The sequence below is a fragment of the Pezoporus flaviventris genome, unplaced genomic scaffold (assembly GCF_033815535.1).
Source record: "Pezoporus flaviventris isolate CSIRO_AGI_PZ_B2104156 unplaced genomic scaffold, CSIRO_AGI_Pfla_v1 ptg000015l, whole genome shotgun sequence".
NCBI lineage: Eukaryota > Metazoa > Chordata > Aves > Psittaciformes > Psittacidae > Pezoporus > Pezoporus flaviventris.
Genome location: NW_026892563.1, coordinates 7,767,346 through 7,784,028, shown reverse-complemented (window position 1 = coordinate 7,784,028; position 16,683 = coordinate 7,767,346). Strand labels below are relative to the sequence as shown.

At 35.9% G+C, this 16,683-nt stretch overlaps 1 protein-coding gene across 16 annotated transcripts in view; it reads left to right on the top strand.

Annotated features, from left to right (window-relative positions):
• Positions 1 to 16,683, top strand: part of DMD (dystrophin) — a 1,205,254-nt gene that overhangs the window by 670,449 nt on the left and 518,122 nt on the right. The window contains exon 1 of one of the 16 annotated variants that reach the window (XM_061453352.1): positions 12,244 to 12,387. The exons of the other annotated variants lie outside the window; for them this stretch is intronic. The gene's annotated coding sequence lies outside the window, so the exon portion shown is untranslated. Of the gene's footprint in view, positions 1 to 12,243; positions 12,388 to 16,683 lie in introns of those variants that run through there. 16 annotated transcript variants of the gene reach the window in all.

The window sequence follows — 16,683 nt, the reverse complement described above, 5'->3', positions numbered from 1 at the left end:
ATGGTAATGTTTTTTTGTTGGAGTTTTTTGGATGGTATTCCATTTAAATAAAATCAGTGTTGTTTTTATTTAAATTCTAGTGGCTTCACTTCTTTTCTCTTTCAATTAAGTGAATTTACCAATGCACACCTGAGACAGAAGCCATTGATGGAAAAGTAAAATCACATGAGAATTTAGTTTACCCTTTCCTTTACATCCACAGAAAACTGCAGAATAAAGTTATTACCAGTTATGTAAGGGTATTTCCTGACAATCTTGGAAGATGCAAAACAAAAAAATAATTAACAGTAACTATGGTTTTGTACAATCAATTTGGAATGTAGCACAAGAATGCACGTTGACTTTTGTCTGGAATAAGTCTGTGTTAGATTGAAAGACAGACAATACCTTCAGCATCCTTTTTATTCTGCTAAAAGTTTTAAATTAACTTCTGTAAACAAGCAGATTTTTGTTAGTCCAGTGGGATGTGATACAAAATGGATCTTCAATTCAGAGCCAGCATATTGTGATTAAAAGTCCCTGTGGGGTTCATATTTCTTTTTTAATAGTACAAACTGGACTCTGATCTGTTTATGGCTCCTGGGAGAACAATATTCTAGTGTAATTTTCACATGTGAATGTAGCACTTCTTATATCTTGCATAAATAATTCTTTGAAGAAAGTTTACAAAGCTATATTGGAAGCAAAAGTTTTGTAAGATACACAGTATGTATATGAGACATACTGAGATATGACTCAAAATCACATGACAACAAACTATGCAGAAAATATAGTGGAAATGGCTGGAAATGAAGGCTGAGGTAACTATTAATTTGGACAGATGATGATGATGACTATGACAACAACAATGACAATGTGGAAATAGTTTCTTAAAGCATAACAATATTCTATGCTCAATTTTTTTTCTTTTTCCTAGAAGTTTTGTGTGTTCCAACATGTGCGTGAATGTCTAATCAATTTCTGAAAGTTAGGACAATGCACCTTTGAAGGAGGACCAAAGTCCTTTCCTTGTGGCAAAACACTAGCCTCTCTGGAACTTTTAGTGCAGTAGTGCAGATCACAAAAGAGACAAGTAAGATCTCCCACAATTGAGAAATTATTAGGAAAGGCTTTTTTTTTTTTTTTTTTTTTTTTTATTAAATTGTCCTAAAGCAATTGAAGTTGACATGAATGCTAGTTTAAATGAGATATTGCTGGGAAAAAAATCTGCCAAATTTGGTAGCAAAGGCTACCAAAATTATTGGGCTGTCATTTCCATTTGCTGCCACTTGTTACTGTGCCTAATTATTGTTTCCACCTTTGGTTGCCGTGCATTGCTACCACTTGTACTTCATTTTTCCAGAGGATGTTTATACTAGAGTTCTGAGTGAATGTGAATGTATGTTCAGGCAGTGTATATGGGCTCTTAGCACTTATTTTATTTCACTCTTTTTCTTCTACACAGATCTTCTTTTATTAGGTTTCTGGACATCCACTCATAAATGAGTGATGAAGACATAAAATTTCTATTTGACAGGAATTTGTCTAGGAATCTAGTCTCCACAATCTTTCTTCACAGGATGACCAGAGTTTCGAGAGATTTAGTCCTTTGTCCAACCACTGAGCATGAAAGTATTTAATGGTGTCTAGCAAGGCACCAAAAGTAAAATATGAACTGCCATCTCTCCCTGCAACTCATCCATATACTTCCATAGAGGAATACTATGCTCAGTAGTGCAGATGTAGTCTCTTTCAATTTAAGAAACACATGGCCTATGAAGAAAATCTCATAAGATAAAAGGTAGAACTCAGATTTAGGGGGCTTTCTCTGTGGAGGTTATATGCATTGTTTACCTTTTTAAAAATGGTTTTCTAGTTATAATAATAATGCTGAGACTATGCTGAGGCATAATAAAAATAACTTTAAAACTTGCCACTTCATAAAAGTGAGACCCAATGGAAAGGTAAACAGATGATTTTGCAATGTGCTATTGACATATGTTAAGAAAACATACTTCTTTGGGAATGAACATTACAGTATTGTCAGACTTGCCTTTTCATCTTGTCTTTCTATGTTCTGGAAAAGATCTGTTTCTTCCATGACTGCTATTTTGCAGTTTGGAACAAAGGAGTTGCCGGAAGATTTTGAAAAAAAAAAAAAAAAAAAGTGGATTTTTGGAAGAGCCCATATACACTGCCTGAACATACAAGTTTCAGGAACTCTTGCAACAATCATAGCATCCACTTATGAAGGAAATATTAATGACTAATCAATAAAAAAAAAAAATATGCTGCCTTACAACATTTGTTTCCCTAATCTGCAGCAGTAACTGACACTGAAACTTGATTTATTTCATACATTATTAACCTTTTTTTCTAATATTTAGTATTGAGGATAATATAAGCAAGTCCTAGTGAGTGTTTCATCCAAATCAAACTTGAGGTCAGAAGCAAACTTTCTCTTTTGTTGTTGCTCTGGAAGAAACACTGGTTTTATAAACCTGGTTATATTTCTCTAACTTGAGGTGCCCTGATGAGGAGGAAGAAAGAAAGAAATATTAATATTTTGAAAATATTAACCTACTAAGTTTTAAAGTATGTTGTGGTTATAAAAAGTAAGTAGCGAATATAGGTAGTATGATCAAAATGATAGCTTGGTAGGTTTTGGTAGCGTGGAGCTAGTTCTGACCTAACTGGAGCAGAGTTAGTAAGTTGTGATTACATTGTGTAAAAGGGGTGTCTGCATCAGCTTTTCCTGGTAAATACTGTTGGGGAAGGTGTGAAAGTTCTTTAGTTTTTCCCAAATGAATTCAGTTTTGTCTTTTGCAGCAATTTTTTACTTTGTTGAAAACTTTTTTTCGTATTCTGTAATTTCAAAAAGCTAGTATATGACTACTGATATATGACTTTAGAGGGTCTTTGTTTACTGAAAGGATTCAATATTAAAATTGTTGCTTTGGTGGATGCCATTTGTTGTGGTTTAAACCCAGTCAGGCAATTTGTTCACTCACTTTCCCTCCTTCTTTCCCTCCCCCTGCTCCCGGAGGGATGGAAAGGAGAGTCAAAAAGAATGCAACTCCCACGTGTTGAGATAAGAACAGTTTAGTAACTAAGGTATAACACAAATCACTACTGCTACCACCAATGATAATAATGATAAAGGAAATAACAAGGGAAGAGAATACAACACCTCAGCACCAGCCAACCGATAAGTCACCCCCCAGGCCCGACCAAGCACCGACCCATACCTCCTCCAACCCTGCAGTCTCCCAGCCCTTCCAGCTAACTCCCAGTTACATCCTCGGCATGATGTGCTGTGGTATGGAGTACCTCTTTGGTCAGTTTGGGTCAGGTGTCCTGTCTCTGCTTCCTCCGGGCTTCCCCTCCTCCCTGGCAGAGCATGAGGCTCACAAAGTCCTTGGCCAAACCAAAACATCATTGTTATCAGCTCTGTTCCCGAGCCGAAAGTCAAAACACTGCCCTGCACCAGCTACCACGAAGGAGAAACATGATTGCTACAGCTGAACCCAGGACACCATTGATTATTATTAATTATATATATCTAACACTTGGTATAGGTCAGATTGCCTTCATTTAGCATTTTAATTATATATATTATCAATAAAATAATTAATTATTTTATCGACTTTATTTTCCAAGCAATTATATTATTGCATAATTTATAAAATCTGTAATTTATAAAAATTTGTTTATATCTAGTAAAATACTTATGTCTAGATTTTAGATATAAATACTTATGTCTAATAAGTATTTATATCTAAAATATTTATATATCTAATATATAAAAATATAAAAATATTTATATATCTAATATTTATTTATATATCTAATATATATCTAATAAATATATCTAAAAATATATCTAATTAATATCTGTATCTATATTTATATTTATATATAGTTATATTTATTTATATCTCCTTTGTTCACTGTTTATGCACAGATCCATCAATGTATTCTGTAAATAAAACAACATAAAACTTTTTGACACCTGCTGTCAAAGTCCACTGAAGGTAGCCATTTTTCTTTGAATCAGACTTCAGATGTGTGCTGTAAAGTGAAAGTATGAAAGTGTCTTTCTAAATTAATGTGGCATTCAGAATGATTTTTAAGGTCTTGAACTCCACTAACTCCACTAACTTTTACTTCTGGTAAACTTTCTGGGAAATTATAATACATGTAGCATGTCTAAAAGCTTAAACTCTCATGCATATATTCAGGGAAAAGATCGAGCTCAAAATTCAAGGAACACAATTGTTAAACAATAAACCGCCTATCTCCAAAATACTCTGAACCAAAGTTATAGAGTCATAGAATAGTTAGAGTTGGAAAGGACCTTAGGATCATCTAGTTCCAACCCCCCTGCTATGGGCAGGGACACCTCACACTAAACCATGCCACCCAAGACTCCATCCGACCTGGCCTTGAACACTGCCAGGGATGGAGCATTCACAACCTCCCTGGGCAGCCCATTCAAGTGCCTCACCACCCTCACAGTAAAGAACTTCTTCCTTATATCCAATCTGAACTTTCCCTAAGTTTTAACCCGTTACCCCTTGTCCTGTCACTACAGTCCCTATTGAAGAGTCCCTCCCCAGCATCCTTGTAGGCCCCCTTCAGATATTGGAAGGCTGCTATGAGGTCTGCATGTACCCTTCTCTTCTCCAGGCTGAGTAGCCCCAACTTCCTCAGCCTGTCTTCATACAGGAGGTGCTCCAGTCCCCTGATCATCCTCATGGCCCTCCTCTGGACTTGTTCCAACAGCTCCATATCCTTTTTATGTTGAGGACACCAGAACTTACATTAATTTTAATTAATTAATTTAATTAAATTACATTAATTTAAAAAGTTTATATGGGGAAATTTTTAAAAAATGATAAAGAGGAAAACTATTCCAGTGTACAGAAATCAAATAATTAATTTCCTTCATTTTAATATGGATACATAAGGGGAGATTCATCTCACTTAACTTTACATGTCTACAGTGTAGAAGAGATGATTCTGAACTCTGTTTATAGATAATGGAAAGTAATAGGTGCATCTGAGACAAAATTTATCTGATCTATTTTATATATCTACATTAATGTTGTACACATTGTGCCCTAGAAGTACCTATTTACTTCTACTGGCTACAGAGTTTAGATAACTATCTTAGATACAGAGATCTGTGCTGTAGATGTGAGAAGTTAGATATTAAATAAATCCCATAGCTACTTTTCCCACAAACTTTGGATTACCTACATCTGAATTATCTTCACAATTTAGCTAGGAATAGAGTGTGCTAGGGCAACAAAGGCATAAGTAATTGTTTTTAAGGTATGCAGTTACTGGTCTGGATAAGGATGGATTGGAGGTGGATGGTGGAAGATAAAGATTTCCTAGTCAGTAGTATAGTGTTAGTAGTCTTAAATACCAAACAATATTTTAAGGGGAAATCCTAGGGGAGGATAACCAAGGTATTTATGCGTTGGTGTTAATTTTACCTAAGACATTAGGAAAATGGAAGGCGCCCATTGTCTAGGACAGTGGAAAAGTTAGAGTAAAATAGATCTGGAATACCATGACTAGCCCTCCCCTACTATTGAAACCAAGGCAGAATTAAGAAAACAGCTGTATTTCTTAAACTGGGGGTGGGGAGTGAGGATGGGGTGAAGTGGGGTAAGATACTAGTACTGCTATATCTTCCGAGATGTCTCATGACCCTTACTAGATGAACTTCCTAACTCATTTATAGTGTGTCTGCCCAAGACATTAGGAAAGGTAGGAAGTAGCAATGTCTCAGTCTAACAAAACATATACCTTCATCTGAATCTTCAGTCAATTTTAAATTTCATTTTATGGTCTTCATTGGTGCCCTTACTTTTACATGTAAATGACTGAAGTTTCAGTAATAGCAGATCCCAAGCCATTTGGAATTTATGTAGCCATCCATTTTCTTCTTTTGTTTTGAACAAATGGAAATTTTTCAGTATGTCCTTATGGACTGCATATACATAAGAAACAGGGAAAAAGGTTTTATCTAATTCATTTTTTATGTAGGCTTTTTCTGTAACTGTGAATTTAATTTTCTCCTTTTTCATTTCCATGATCCGTTCTACTGCATTGTACTTAACAATCTTCCTAGAGTATCTTGAGGATTAAGGAGTTAATGTTTCTATATTGCTTTCAAAATGCAAATACCATATAAAGTTTTATTCACAATAATAAATTTTTACCTGTGATGTATCATTTTCTGACATTGTAGTATAAGCAAAACAATGTCACATTTACTTTTGACACTGAAGATGCTCAATGACTCTTTTGCAGCTTTTCTAAGAAGGATAAAACTGTCTGTAAATAAAATCTGCAACTGTATTGTCTAGCCAAATTGTGGAAGTATTCTATCCCTATGATGATTTCTGTTCAAGCCTGTTACAATTAATTTATTCAATTGAGATGCTATCTCTTTTTCTTCACCTTCCTAATACTAACACGATTATTTTATTTATTTTATATATATATATTCTCAGTCCCAATTCCAAGCTTTTACAAGTGATAAAGACATATAATCACAAAACAAATAATTAATAAATTTCTGGATTTTTTTTTAACAAAACAAAACAAAAAAAATAAACAGAAAAAGTAACTGAAGTTTATTTCACTAGGAGAAGGCAACAAAGATTCCAAATACAGAAACTGTAAGAAATCTGTATTGAATTGAACAGACACTTTAGCAGAAGTGTTAATGGTGTTTTTTTTAATTGATAGATTAAGCTGTTGTCAATCACAGACACTTTCAAGTAATTAAAAAGTAGTTTGCATTAGCCATGCCTGGAATTCTCTATCATCAATTTGTAAGTTAGGTAGACTGAGAACAGAAAAGAGAGTTGTTAAGCATGGCTTGTCTTTTGTGTAACAGTTTTTTGTTTTGTGATATGGAATATCAGTTTTCACTGGTGCCCTATCCTAGTAATGTTCCAGCTTGTCACACTTGCCACAGCTATGGCACAAATAAAACATGATAGTACTTTCTGCTCCTGAAAACATGGAGTTCTGGTAGCTGCTTTTTCTATCTTGTTGATGGTGACTGAGTCAAAAGAGAGCTAGAAGAAAGAAACCAGGGGAAAAAAGTGTGTGTGTGGGGGGAGGTGGTGGATGTTGCCTTCAGTATAATTTGAATGGCGCTGTATTTAATAGAAGAGAAAGCCTTATAGTCCACTCAATTTTTCTGTGAAAGAAAAGCAGATGATTTTTTTTTAGATAATTGTACATTCTGCTAGGAGGCTGTTGAATCATTGCTGCCTTATTCCTGAATCTAAGCCCATGTTTCCCTATGATCATGTTCACATCTCCATCATCTTTCAGCTATGTGTGCACATTTTTCACATTGGAAACTCCAGATAAGTAAATTTTATGTTTTCTTCAAAAGATAGATACTCAGGGAAAGGACATAGGGTTTTCAGTCATCTGAGGAAGCAAGAGGCTGAAAGATCATCAGTTCCACTGAGATAAGAGAACTTAACTCCTTTAGAGTCTTTGAAAATCATGAATAAGCAGACTAACTGATTGTGCCCTAAGTCTCAGCAAAATAATCTTGTTGAAAAGCAGAAAAAAATTCAGAGGTCCTGAGCCACTTTGTACTACACTGACTTTGTAATTGAGACACCAAAATGAATACAAAGAATAAACATACCTTAGAAACCATTAAGTAGCAAATCTGATATGTCTCATTTTATGTTCTTCTTGACACTCATTAGAGTAATACATATCTCTCAGATGATATGACCAGTGAACTCTCTAGACACAATCTTGCTTCACTTTTGATGGATTAAATTGAACATGAATGCTGTGTCGACTTTTCATTTGCTATGCTCATCTCTAGTATTATCCATGTCCTCATATAGTTCATGGATTCATTTTCATAATTAAGTTGCATTTTTTTCAAGGAAAAATTATGCTTTAGTGTGAGATTAAGAGAAATTTGATATTCTTTCTTAATTAACTATTTTGATGGAGTAATTTGGTGCAGCACAAAGAGGTAAGGTGTATATAACAGCTTAAATACATCCATTGAAGATGATCACATTACTATAGGAGTAAATTAATGAGAGAATAAGTCAGTGAAATAATACATAAACAAAATGAATATTTAAGATCCAAGCCCAATGTGATAAAATACAAGTCTAAATAGGACATGCATTTCTTTGAAGTGGAATAATTTCATCTTTCTAACTGGTGTGCGCACTAAGTGATGCTCTATTTCATAACAGAACAATTTCTCATGCTAAATTTCATCTTGGGTGGAATCACAAGAAATGCAGAAGGAGCAGAATCAAATATTAGTTTTAAAATGCACTTTTCAGTGTTAAGATTATATATGTAAGTTTATATATTAGAGCTGCTGAAACTATTAAGAGTGTTTAATGTAGCTGACAACCTTCCTAGAATGCACTTTGTAATTTTCTTCAACACATATGGCAATTGGTCTAAAAATACTAAGCAGCAAAACTGTTATTGACATTTTTCTTTCAAATATATTAATGAAAATTATAATTTGAAAATAAAAATGAAGCTTTTTTATATTTGTTGTATGGTAAGAATAAAGCAATTATTGTCATGGTCTTATTACTGTCTTCTAATAAGTCGCCTTCTAAAAACGTATTCATATATAAAATCTTGTATCTGATCTCCTGAATTTCTATTTTCAAGAACCTCTGGCCAACTTAAGTAATGACAAGAGCACTTTATAGCCAAAATGGTAGTATTTTTAGCAGTAAGAATAGAGAATTAGAGAGGAGCCTTTAAGGATCATATCTACTCATCTGTGTCTGAGGTCTTAAATATGTCCTGCAAATAACCTAGATGAATATAATACCTATGAAGTGCCCCTTCTGTCTGCCTTGTACTTCTGTGCTGGTTTTGCAAAGAATGAATGCTGTCTTTAAGATACAGTCCTTTCAATAGTGTTGAAATTATTTTTTCTTCTGCATTCCTATTACGAGATCTGCCTGAGCAAAATTTGTCAGGTTTATCAGGACAGAGGATAAAAATTTTCAAAGCTGATAGGTCTGGCAGCCTCACTTAGTGACATTTACTGCCTCTAACTTAAAGCACTATTTTTCCTAGATTTTTTGAATTCTTCTGCTTTTGGTACACATTGCATTACAGACTTGTGCTGACATGCAAAATATAATCTCCAACATGGTCACAAACAGAAGTGTCAGTAATCAGTGCATTCATCGCAGAATTACTCGAAATGATCTGAGAGCACTGAGGAAATTTATGGGAGTTGGCTGGCCCCAAAGCTCTCTGATATGGACCTTCTACACTGATGTATGCTTTTTCTCACATCCAAATAAGATGTTTTCTACATTAGCTAGAATTTGCTGTGGATTATCTACATCTGTTTAGGTACGCAGGCACTTGTCTGTTGTAGGAGAGTTTGTGGAAGACACAGCCATGTGTCTCTGTTTAATTCCTATTCATTGCTAAATCAGTGTTTTGTTCTCCACATACTTAAGCTTAGACAATTTAGAAACCATTTTATCTCTGTGTAACTTCCTGATAGCTGCAATCAACAGGGTCAGTTTAGTGATTTTTTATTTATTTTTTTCCCTTCAGGGTCTGGTTCTTTGGCTTTGTTAAAGAGCTGTGTTTGACTGGGGAGTTGTGGATGTGTTAGCTTTTATCCTCTGCTGAAAGGCTGCAATATGTCAGTGATGAAAGTAAGGCTATGTTAGGATATGGCGTAAACCAAAATTGGGATAAGTGTGTGAATCTTTTTGCAAGGAAGTTGCTTTACATTCTGTCCTTCTATGCTACAGTCAAAAGGAGCTACGAATGCGTATTTATGATGTGAATGCAATATTTTTGCATAGGACACAAAATGGACTGCTAAGTGCACATGACTAGTAAGAAATGTATGTGCAATATGCCTCCTGGAATAGTACTGTTGTACTACAAGAGCTGCATAATAAATTCTTTGCCAAGAGGTTATCTAGATTCCTGCTTACTTAAAGAGTCATGAAACATAAGCAAACAAACCATTTAAACTGTTGGGCTTGTTTGATTTCAGTGGGTTTTGTGAACAGGAAAGATGATGGACAAACATCCCTTAAAAGATAAATACTTTAATCACTGAACTTGCAGCTGGTAATTATCTTCTGTTCACAACCCTTTCAATGAGCCTGTATTCTAATTGTCAATTAATACGTACAAGTATTTACTATAATAACTTTTTTTTATTTTTGTAGTCTTAATTGACATTAACAAGTACTGACAAAAGTCTACTTCTTTAAGAAAAAAGAATCTATCGATATTGTAAGCTTTAAAGGTGTTTAATTATGATAGGTGTATAGCAAATTATTTTTCCCCTGATTTATAGCTACCTTGTGCATTTCAGGTATTTCTCTGAGGTGTTCCTTTCACTAGGTGCACAGATTTCACCTGTTTTTAAAATCTGCAATATAGTTTTCAGTACGTTACAGATGTTTGCATTATGCCACAATAAAATGAGACAAGACTGAAAGAGAGCTAAAGTATTTGAGCATACCAGCTAGTTTTCCAGAGCTGTTCACAGGATTGTGTTTAAGTGCTGATAAGGCACTAACTACATTAAAAAGACAGAGGCAGAGCATAAGTATTGTTTTTCCTTTTCAGTCTCTAGAGGATGATTCCTCCATGCATTAGCAAAAAATGCAAAACCAAAGACCATTTTGTGTGTATTAAACTTAAATTTTTCAAAATGTACATTTAAGAGAGGTTTGTTGTTTTTTTTTTTTTAAGATAAATGAAATACACATGGTATTTTAACTTCTGTTTATTGTTTCTAAACTCATTAGAGACTGATTGCTTAGAAATCACAGCTGTTTGATGAGGTCAATAGAAGCCAAAAAACCTATACAGGCCAATTTAACGCCTCATAACTGACAATGAAATTTGGAATGTGAATTCCTTATCATTTAGACAGATAAAATGTTTGTGAAGAAGAAAAAAAAATACACTGAATAGATATAAAGTTGTGAAAGTTGCCATTCCTTCTACTTTGGTGGTCCTTTTTCTGTGCTTGGCCTTTGTTATGTGTCTTATTATGGAGTCTAAGGCTTTGGAGGTGATAAGAGGTGTTCCTCCTCACCCAACCTCACTAAATATAGGTACTGCTTGAAATAAATCGTATTATTTAAACTATATATCCAAAGTGCATTTCTTGCCAAATGAGGTCATCACCTCTATGGCACATCTGGCCTCTTATCATCCTGGCACTTTTACTTCTGCTTCTAACCTCATATTGCTGTTCCAGTGCCAAACAGTAGAGCCACTAGAAAATGGTATTTTCGTTGTCAGCAAGCAGAAATAAATCTGTACACTACTAGGGTTTGAGAAAAAAAAAAAAACAAAAAAACACAGGTATTCTTCAGCATCACTCTTAAAATTACAATGGCCAAATTAATGGAAAAAACTGACCATAATAGATACATAAATTAAGCTTGATATTGTATATCATGTACAGCACTAGCTATAACAGATAAAAATATTCCATTTCAGACAAGATTCATGAAAATAGTGTAAGCAGAGTTCCGCTGTAGAGTATTTAAAGCCTTATCATGGTGTAATGTGCCCAGTAGTGCCTCAACAAATTCTGATTCATTCTAGGCTGAATATGGCATGAAACGTGTAAAGCCAGGACTTGGTGTTAAATGGAGATTTTCTACAAGGACTCAATAAGTAATGCACATGAAACGGTCTACACTGTTATATGGGAACATCACTATCTGTATGTAACAGCGAAGGAATCTTTTTTTAGTTAATTTAAGTAAACTAGTACAAATGTAATCCAAAGAAAATTAGTAAAATTGAAGCCTAGCTAGATCTATACTTAATTTTATTTACATATTAAATTTTCTTCACATGGTTATAACAGGAAGGCTGAAATGCTTGTGTTATTCCATAATATATTAGTAATGCAAATAGTTAACATGTTTTGAATTGAAATATCAGCTGCTAAACTGATGGTCTGCTGTGGTACATGGTGCAATCTAAACATGACAGTAGTTTTGCAAGTAGTTGTCACTCAGAGAACCAGTTTACATTTCACAGGCAAGGTTTATCCAATCCGGGCAAGAATTTTCCTTTTCTCTCTTATGCCCCTGCTCTTTTCCCTTTGAAATCTTTCGTCACTCCCACTGTGATTGTGTGCTGTTGAATCCAATCCGCAAGCAAGGGGGATTTCAGCCCAGCTTTTCCAGGGAGCCGCGGATACACACAAAGTTGGCTGATGTGCCATCCAGCATCCCGGCAGCTCTTTCTTTTCACACTCGCAATGGCAAAGCTTTGTGTGGATGCACTGCTGGATGCTCTGAACTAAAACCCTCGGGGGGAACTCGGCAGGTTTTGGACAGCCTTTTAAAGGTAAGGAAGCAAAAACCGGCGTGCTGGAGGAGGAATTTGGCGGCGGAGAACGCCGCTGTCGGTTCTATGCAGGCTGCATCTTGAGTCTCCTGATGCAGGAGTCTGAGCAATAGGTGGGAGGGGATGCTTTTGTACTTGAAATAAGAAGCCCCAGATTAAGTGTTATTACAATGACTAGTTCAGAGCTTGTGACAAACGGTGTGGTGATCAAAGCTTTTGGAAAATATCTCTTGTCAATTATTTATTCTTTCCCAAGTTAAACCTAACTGTATTAAAAACAGCAGTAGAGGCTAGCAGCCCAAAGCTGCAAGGTGCTTTGAACATCTCTTGTCTTGCTGCTTTTTGAGTCCCCTTACTGCAGTCAGTTTGGTTGAATACTCCAGACAGAGCGTTTCGTGCACGCTTATCTCTATTGGAGTCTTTTCTTTTTCAATAACCCGCCAAGGAGCACTATGTGTTGACAATAAAAGGCCATTTTTAATGCTCAGATCTCATACTGTGCTTAAATATCTTTCAAAGGACTGCTTTTAGAGCCATATAGATGTCTGTGCATTCAGGTTATGATTAACTTCCCATTCAAGTGTTGTAATAGCTAAGTGCATCACTAATATGTTGTTTTTAAAATTAATTTCAGTTGTAAGGCAGTTCAGGCTTATAGCTTAAAATAACCTGTATTAGTAATGCTGTTTTTACTTTTGGGTGGTCTGCTTCATCTATTTACGTATCTATCTGCTTCAGGTTAATGGTATATTGAATGTCAGAATAACGCAAGAAAATTCTAATATTGATGCTCATAGACTGAATTTTTACTAATTTGAGGATGAAGTGGGTTTTCTGTGTTTCCAGTATTTTTTAATCTCAAAATCCAATATGAACTGCATAGTGTTTCCCAAGTTAATCTAGGTAGTGTTTAACAAACAAAAAGCACCCCCACTCCTGTAGGTTTCTAGTAGCATGCATATTAGATAAACGTTTGTGGTAGTATGCATACTTCTTAAAAGTTTCCACCTGACGATAACTCTGAAAACCCTTTTATGAAAAAAAAAAGTACAAAATGTTGTTGGTTTCCCCCCCCCCCCCAACACGTTAAACATTTATTTTCTAATAAACTTTTTCTTTTGAAACATACTGTGGAATTTATGTCTTGTTAGAATTGCATGTGGTAACCCAGGCTGTTATTTCTTTCTGCTGTTCCTTAAGGAAGTATTTGACAGTCATTCCCTTGCACTTTCTGAGACTAGAGCAAGTTAAAACCTGAATTCATCTCAGATGAGTTTTACATTTTAAATAAGGTATGCCAGGTAATAACATGAAGCGGAAAATATCTATGCATGATGTTTTTTGCATATCACTGTTAGCATAGTTCATAGAAGGTATGAAAAGAGATTATACATTTTAATATTTAAATGACTTGCGGAATTGCAGATTGATATTTTCAATGGTTTTTCATTACAGTTTCTGCCATTGAGGCAATGTGAGGGCTTTGAGAAAGATGGAGTGCTGTAATTACCAGGTGCACATGTTCATTAATCCTTCCTGGCTAGAAAAACCTCCAAGTTCTTCTCCAGTGGCATATTCATAAAGCTATAAATATCTAAATTGTGTCAGCCAAGAAGTCACACAGAATGGAGGCTCTTTTTGAGTTCAATTTCATGCACTGTTGCTTTGGTCTTGTGAGGGAGTGCTTTGCATTCCTCATGATGGATATTTGTCCTTTTCCTTATAAAAGTTCAGAAAACAAACTGTTAGGTGGTAAATTATTTAGCTTAATGTATATGCAGACAGATTATAACAAGTGTTCCTCAGGATAAAGGTATGTAAAAATAACCTTGTAAGTGAAGACACAACACAGAAAAGATGCCAAGATAATTTTAAATCTTAAACATAACATTTTAGTAAACAAATTATGAAAGCTAGAGCCTAGATTTAAGAAAAAGGATTTTAGAGGAATGCTTATAGCAATCTGCTTGCACTGTTTTCCATTAAGCTATATACTAGCAAGTTAAACAGCATGGTACTGGAATACTGCATTTTTATCCTCTGACTTTCTTTTAAGTATTATTATATAATTGTCAGTCTCTACATAGACAGAAAGATTAATATATCCATCTCTCTATATATTTATTTCCATGTGGCTATTCATACATAAGCATATAAGCATTGTGTTTAATCACAGAACATGTAAAAGTAATCTTTGTCAGATTTCATCATTCAGCTAGTTTTTTAATTGAAATTTACAATGGCATCTTTAAAATGCCTATATATAATTTCTCTGTGAGCACATATGTATGTATTTGCACCTTTCTGAAAATATTCTTCTTAGCATTTACTGAAACTGCACTGAAATGTTGATTTTACAGTCAATTCCATGTCTCCAATCTGTCAGTTGACTTGTAGGACTGTTTCAGGACCACACATCAATTTAAATTTGAAAAACACTAAAATATATATTTCATTCAGTCACAACTGCCGGTAATTTTAGACTCTCTTGTAAGTTCATAATTCAGATTTCTGCCATTTGAGAAATTATGTAGCAAACTTTTGTCTCCTTGCAAGAAGCTCAGAAAACTATCAGAGATAGAGAAGATATAATACCTTGCTGACACATGAAAATAGTAACTTTTACCAAAAATAAACATGAAAGAAGACACAGAGGTTGCCTGTAGATAGTGCATTTCATTCACATTACAACTCGTCGTGAATTGCTGAGGAGATTCAGTGGTTCCTTCCTGCTCTACAAAAGTAGATAAAGGTCAAGTATTTGGTTTGGTGGGTTTTTTTGGGGTTTGTTTTTTTTGTTTGGTTGTTTTTTTCTTTGTTTTTTGTTTGTTCTTTTGTTCTTTTGTTTATTCTCCTCAATAAGGAAAAGACTATAACTGTATCTATTAATTATTTAAGATAGAATGCATATGAAAGGTGAAATGGCGAAAGGTGAAATGGCAAAATGTCTGGGCAGCACTAGTGGCTCAGTAAATCTCTCCCGGCAGTGCTGTTTCTAGCCAGGCTGGGGAACTGTCCAGCAATGGAGCTGCTCACCAGGAGCGCTGAACCTCACACTGCCGTGACCCCATTGTCTAACGGTTCCAAAGGTTTGGACAAACATCAGATAACTATGTCTCAGGATTTTCTCTTCTAAGGAACTAAGAGTGAGATGGGAAATATATTACCTGGTGTGGATCATAGGCAACACTTTTTTTAATTGTATATTTGTGGGATTTAGGGAATGGATTTAGATTACTGTCTGACAGCGTCACACTGTAGCTCTTAGGCAGGGTAGCATTCGGGCATAGTAAAGTGACATGGTTTTAGCCTAACACTCTTATCTCGTATTAAATAGCATAAATTTTGTTAAACATATTGTATTGGTTTTGTATGGCAAGATTTTGGTAGCAGACGGCTGTAGGGCTGGCTTCTGTGAGAAGCTGCCAGAAGCTTCACCTGTGTCCAACAGAGCCAATGCCAGGTGGATCCAAGACAAACCCACCACTGGCCAAGGCTGAGCCCATCAGTGACAGTGGTAGTGCCTCTGGGATAGCATAGGTAAGACAGGGGGAAAAGAAAGCCTCTGCAACAAAAGCCAAGAGAAAGGAGTGAGAATATATGAGAGCAAAAACTCTGCAGACACATAGGTCAGTGAGGAAGGAGGGGAGGAGGTCCTCCAGGTGCCAAAGTAGAGATTCCCCTGCAGCCCATGGTGCAGCCCATGGTGAGGCAGGCTGTCCCTGTGCAGCCCATGGAGGTCCATGGTGGAACAGATATTCACCTGAAGCCCATGGAGGTCCCCATGCCAAGGCAAGGAGATGCCTGAAGGAAGCTGTGATCCGATGGGAAGCCCATGCTGGAGCAGGTCCTGGCAGGACATGTGGCCCTGTGGAGAGAGGAGCTCATGCTGGAGCAGATTTGCTGGCAGTGTTTGTCTGCCATGGGAGGGATACCATGCTAGAGCAGGGGAAGACTGTAATGAGCTCTCCCCTGAGGAGGAAGAAGCAGCAGAGAAAACATGATGAACTGACCATGACCACCATTTCCTCCCCCCCTGTACTGATGGGAGGGGAGGATGTAGAGTAAATCAGGAGTAAAATTAAACCCAGGAAGAATGAGGGGTGGGGGGAAGGGGGTTTTATTTCTCATTACCCTACTCTGATTAAATTGGTAATAAATTAAATTACTTTTCCCCAAGTTGAGTCTATTTCACCAGTTACCATCATGGGCAAGGGATCTCCCTGTCCTTATCTGGATTCATGAGCCTTGTACATTTTCTCTCCCCTGTCCAGCTGGGGGGGGAGGGATAAAGCA